The sequence below is a fragment of the Bos indicus x Bos taurus genome, chromosome 21, assembly GCF_003369695.1.
Source record: "Bos indicus x Bos taurus breed Angus x Brahman F1 hybrid chromosome 21, Bos_hybrid_MaternalHap_v2.0, whole genome shotgun sequence".
Classification (NCBI taxonomy): domain Eukaryota; kingdom Metazoa; phylum Chordata; class Mammalia; order Artiodactyla; family Bovidae; genus Bos; species Bos indicus x Bos taurus.
In genome coordinates, this window is record NC_040096.1 from 13145414 (window position 1) to 13151713 (window position 6300).

Consider the following 6300-nt stretch of genomic DNA (forward strand, 5'->3'; position numbering starts at 1 on the left):
TGAAGGGTGAAAGAATTAAAAAATAAGCCCAGAGCGACAATAAAAACAAAAACAGTCGACTGAAATGACCCTTGATGAGGAAAGAAGAGACAGAGGAACTGAAAAAAAAAATAAAATAAAGACATACACACACAAAAAACCCAAAAACTGTCATCAAAGGGCTAACATTTTAGAGGAAAGTGGCAGACAGGGAGAGACCTCATTTTCAGGAATTTTGTGTGCTCGTTGTTAAACACAGTCATGATTAAACAAGAAAATATATAAATTGCAATCAAATGAATTATCTTAAAGGTAATAAATATTGAAAGCTCATTTGCTAATTTCTATGTGATGTTTACTACTTTTATACCGTGAAAATCATTTGTGTCTGTCTTTTCTGGAATGAATGGTGAGCTCCTTTGCCTCTCTTCCCAATTCTACTTTTGAAGATTTCAGATTCGTGCTTTGAAATCAGCTGTAGTGGGAACATGTACACCACTGACATCAGGAAAAGCTAAAAATACACAAAGTACATGGAATTAGATACACTGGGGCCAGGCAGGCGTGTCTTTCATGAATTTGACTTCCTATCTTTTATGAAAAGTTTTTAAATTGGGCTACAATTACCTTACAATGTTGTGTTAGTTTCTTCCATACAGCAACATGAATTGGCTATATGGATGCATATATCCCCTCCCTCTTTGAGCCTCCCTCTCCCTCTCCCATCCCGCCTCTCCAGGTCGTCATGGCACACCGAGCTGACTCGTTTATTATTTTGCTGGTTTTCTAGACTTAAGAAAGTGATTGTGGCAAGCGCGGTTTTGCGCCAGGTCGTCAAGATGTCGTTCCCCAAGTATAAGGCATCGCACTTGGCCAGCCTACCTACTACCCTCGACCCAGCTGAATACGACATATCTTCTGAAACCCGGAAAGCACAAGCCAAGCGATTGGCCATAAGATCCCGGCTTAAACGGGAATACCAGCTTCAGCACTACGACCCTAGTTGCCGAGGGGTTATCGAAGATCCTGCCTTGGTTCGTTGGACCTACGCAAGATCAGCAAATATCTATCCCAATTTCAGACCCAATACCAAGATCTCCCTCTTAGGGGCTCTGTTTGGAATTGGGCCCCTCATCTTCTGGTGTTATGTTTTCAAAACTGACAGAGATAGGAAAGAAAAACTTATCCAGGAAGGAAAATTGGATCAAACATTTAACATCTCATATTAAGTCTGACAATGATGTCTATATGTACTATTGTTTAAATAAATCAATTAATCATTAAAAAAAAAGAAAGTGATACACAGTGGGAAAAGTATTTATCAGATCAGATCAGTCATTCAGTTGTGTCCAACTCTTTGCGACCCCATGAATCGCAGCACGTCAGGCCTCCCTGTCCATCACCAACTCCCGGAGTTCACCCTGACCCATGTCCATCGAGTCAGTGATGCCATCCAGCCATCTCATCCTTTGCTGTCCCCTTCTCCTCCTGCCCCCAATCCCTCCCAGCATCAGAGTCTTTTCCAATGAGTCAACTCTTCACATGAGGTGGCCAAAGTACTGGAGTTTCAGCTTTAGCATCATTCCTTCCAAAGAAATCCCAGGGCTGATCTTCAAAATGAACTGGTTGGATCTCCTTGCAGTCCAAGGGACTCTCAAGAGTCTTCTCCAACACCACAGTTCAAAAGCATCAATTCTTCAGCACTCAGCCTTCTTCACAGTCCAACTCTCACATCCATACATGACCACAGGAAAAACCATAGCCTTGACTAGACGAACCTTAGTTGGCAAAGTAATGTCTCTGCTTTTGATTATGCTATCTAGGTTGGTCATAACTTTCCTTCCAAGGAGTAAGCGTATTTTAATTTCATGGCTGCAGTCACCATCTGCAGTGATTTTGGAGCCCAGAAAAATAAAGTCTGACATTGTTTCCACTGTTTCCCCATCTATTTCCCATGAAGTGGTGGGACCGGATGCCATGATCTTCGTTTTCTGAATGTTAAGTCAACTTTTTCACTCTCCACTTTCACTTTCATCAAGAGGCTTTTGAGTTCCTCTTCACTTTCTGCCATAAAAATGGTGTCATCTGCATATCTGAGGTTATTGCTATTTCTCCCGGCAATCTTGATTCCGGCTTGTGCTTCTTCCAGTCCAGCGTTTCTCATGATGTACTCTGCATATAAGTTAAATAAACAGGGTGACAATATACAGCCTTGACAAACTCCTTTTCCTATTTGGAACCAGTGCAGATTAAATTTAAAATGTGTTAAATTTTTCTTTATCTGTTACCTTGTGAATTGCACAAGTAATTAAGACAATATTCTTTCTACTATTTGAAGACTATTGTCTGATTCAGGAAGAGAAGGAATAAGTGGAATTTCCATACATATCTTGGTTATTTCACCTTCATATTTCCTGCTAAAAGAAAAGAAAGCATCTACCAGCATTCATGTTGAAACTACATTCAATCATCTCTACTGCAGTTACAGGCTGGTTATGGATATGTTAGATTCAGGAAAATATCAACAAAAGTATTCTATGAGAATCAATTGGCAATATGAAATTTGTAACAGAGTATTTTGCAACTGTGCTGCAATCCATGGAGTTGGAAAGAGTCAGACACAACTGAGCAACTGAACAACAACAATTTTGTATGTTATATATTATACATATGTTGTTATATATCATTCATATAGGTAAAATTCATAATAAACTTATGTGCATACATATATGTCTATATTTTTTAAGAGAACTGGTTATTAAACCTTTACCAGAACATCACTGGATAGACTCCAACAGGTAAGAGGCTATTGGATAAGACTGTAAGAGAGCTGTGTGCTGGGTCTTGCCTGACTCTTTGTGACCCCATGGACTGTAGCCAGCCAGGCTCCCCTGTTCATGGAATTTTCCGAGCAAGAATACTGGAGTGGGTTCCCATTTCCTATTCCAGCAGATCTTCCTGATCCAAGGATTGAACCTGCGTCTGTTGGGTCTCCTGCATTGCAGGTGGATTCTTACCTGCTGAGTCACTGGGGAAGCCCATGGCTGTAGGACTAGAACCTAAAACCACGATTATCTTTGCCTTTACCTCCTGGGCAGCAGGTCGTTTCCTCAATAAGCCAAATGCAGGAGCCTCTGTGTATATAATGGCAATACTGTAATGAAAACTGGTGGATTCTACAACCCATGAGAATTTAGGAGAAATGCCTGTATTTGTTTAACTTTGTTTTTTTCTCACTGTATCTTTATGGGAGGAGAGCTGAATTGTAATCTAATAGACTAAGAAATACATGTAAGCTGTGTTTGTGGCTTATAAACTTGCAAATGTTATATGCAATAGAGATAATAAGAGGAAATCTCTCTCTCTCTCTCTCTACCACATGTGTTCACTCGCACCTTTTGGGGATGAACTGAACACTCAAAGCACGGTTGCTTACATGTAAACAGTACAGAGAATATTCCCCAGGTCCTGATCAGCACACATTCTTCAGGATTAGGATCCAGATTCTGAAGACAGAGGGCTTCCCAGGTGGCACAGTGGTAAAGAATATGCCTGCCAATGCAGGAGACTCAAGAGATGTGGGTTTGATCCCTGGGTTGGAAGATCCTCTGGAGGAGGAAATGGCAACACACTCCAGTATTCTTGCCTGGAGAATTACAGGGACAGAGGAGCCTGGTGGGTTACAGTCCATGGGGTCACAAACATTCGGACATGACTGAACACACACATCGTCATGTCTGAAGATGAAGGCATTGGGTCTCAGGCTGGGTCCTGGAAAGTCTCACATGGGGCCTAGATGCCTCTCCAAGCTGCCTCCACACTCCAGAAACCCAAGGTTCTAGCACACAGGTCTTCCCTTTCTCAGAGCTGTCATTCACCCAAATCTTCAACGTGACCCTCATGTTTTGAGATTTAGAGAAGCAGACAGCCCAGCTGTCACCCACTCTCAATAATCGGCTTCACTCAGAAAAAAGAAATTCTGGAGGAGTTAGCTCATGAAGAAACTACTGTCTTCCTTCTCTGATTCAATCAAGGATCTGCGTCCAATCGTCAGTCCATAATTAGCCTCTGTCACACACACTTGTTTACAGAAACAGGGATGCAAGATTTTCTTGCTTAAACTAATTTTAGGTGAAGTGGTTCAGATTCACTGCCATAACTCATGGTTCAGGTGTAATGCACAGCATGTCCAGACAGGAGTGAGCTTTATTGGATTCCCAGTCTCTGATGGCTTGGCTCACCATGTATGTCCATTCTGGGCCATTGTTCTTGATGGTATCTATGACAACGTTCAAAGGGGTCTGGGATCCATACAAAGGCAAACAGGAATAGTAATGCTATTCAAGAACAGCTTTTTTTTTTTTTTTTAATGTGTATTTATTTATGACTGTGCTGGGTCTTCGTTCCAGCACGCAGGTTTTCTCCAGTAGCTGTGAGTGAGGGCTGCCCTCCAGGTGCAGTGTGTGGGCTTCTCGTTGTGGCAGCTTCTCTGGTTGTGGAGTATGGGCCCTAGGGCACGCGGGCTCCAGTGGTTGTGCCTATGGGCTTAGTTGCTCACGGCATGTGGAATCTTCCCTGACCAGATATAGAACCCGTATTTCCTGCATTGGAAGGCAACTTCTTAACCATTGGACCACCAGGGAAGTCCCAGGAACAGATTTTGAATAAAAACTCTCATCCCCTGGAGGAGGGCATGGCAACCCACTTCAGTATTCTTGCCTGAAGAATCCCATGGACAGAGGAGCCCAACAGGCCACAGGCTATAGGGTCACAAAGAATCACACATGACTGAAGCAAGTTAGCATGCATGCATGAATCTATCTGTTTATCTATCTCTTCATGCTTGGCTTCAACAGCATGTGAACCAAGAACTTCCAGATGTACAAGCTGGATTTAGAAAAGACAGAGGCACCAGAGATCAAATTGCCAACATCTGTTGGATCATAGAAAGAGCAAGGAAATTCCAGAAAAAATTCTTCTTCTGTTTCCTTGATTATGTTAAAGCCTTTATGTGGATCACAACAAACTGCAGAAAACTCTTAAAGAGATGGGAATACCAGGCCACCTTACCTGCCTTCTGAGAAACTTGTATGCTGGTAAAGAAGCAACAGTTAGAACCAGACATGGAAAAATGGATTGGTTCAAAATCGGGAAAGAAGTATGTCAAGGCTGTGTATTGTCACCCTGCTAATTGAACTTATCTGCAGAGTACATCATGTGAAATTCTGGACTGGATGAAGTTCAAGCTGGATTCAAGATTGCCAGGAGAAATATCAATAACCTCAGATATGCAGATGACAGCATCCTTATGGGAGAAAGCAAAGAGGAACTAAAGAGCTTTTTGATGAGGATGGAAGAAGAGAGTGAAAAAGCTGTTTTAAAACTCAGCATTCAAAAAACTAAGATCATGGCATCCAGTCACATCATTTCATGGCAAATAGATGGGGAAACAATGGAAACAGTGGCAGACTTTATTTTCTTGGGCTCCAAAACCACAGCAGACAGTGACTGCAGCCATGAAGTTAAAAGACACTTGCTCCTTGGAAGGAAAGTTATGACGAACCTAGACAGCATATTAAAAAGCAGAGACATTAGTTTGCTGACAAAGGCCCATATAGTCAAAGCTATGGTTTTTCCAGTAGTCATATACAGATGTGAGAATTGGACTATAAAGAAGGTTGAGTGCCGAAGAATTGATGCTTTTGAACTGTGGTGCTGGAGAAGACACCCACTCCAGTGTTCTTGCCTGGAGAATCCCAGGGACAGTGGAGCCTGGTGGGCTGCCATCTCTGGGGTTGCACAGAGTTGGACACAACTGAAGTGACTTAGCAGCGGCAGCTGGAGAAGACAATCTTGAGAGTCCCTTGGACTGCAAGGAGATCAAACCAATCAATCCTAAATGAAATCAGTCCTGAATATTCATTGGAAGGACTGATGCTGAAGCTGAAACTCCAATACTTTGACTACCTGATGCAAAGAACAAACTCATTGGAAAAGACCCCAATTCTGGGAAAGATTGAAGGCAGGAGGAGAAGGGGACGACAGAGGATGAGATGGTTAGATGGCATCATTGACTCAATGGACATGAGTTTGAGCAGACTCTAGGAGATAGTAAAGGACAGGGAAGCCTGGTGTGCAAAGGGTTGGACGTGACTGAGCGACTGAACAAGAACCACCTATCATCTACCTTTCTATCACTTTTCTATCTACCTACCTTCCTATGGTTTCATTCATAGAGCTAAAGTGTCTTAATTATATATATGACGGGGTTTACACGCCTGTGTTTGCATAAGTTGATTTGCCTGGAAGTTAAATATTCCC

At 42.3% G+C, this 6300-nt stretch overlaps 1 pseudogene; it reads left to right on the forward strand.

Annotated features, from left to right (window-relative positions):
• The first annotated feature begins 779 nt into the window (after positions 1-779).
• LOC113879658 lies at positions 780-1264 on the forward strand (annotated as a pseudogene).
• Positions 1265-6300: the final 5036 nt, after the last annotated feature.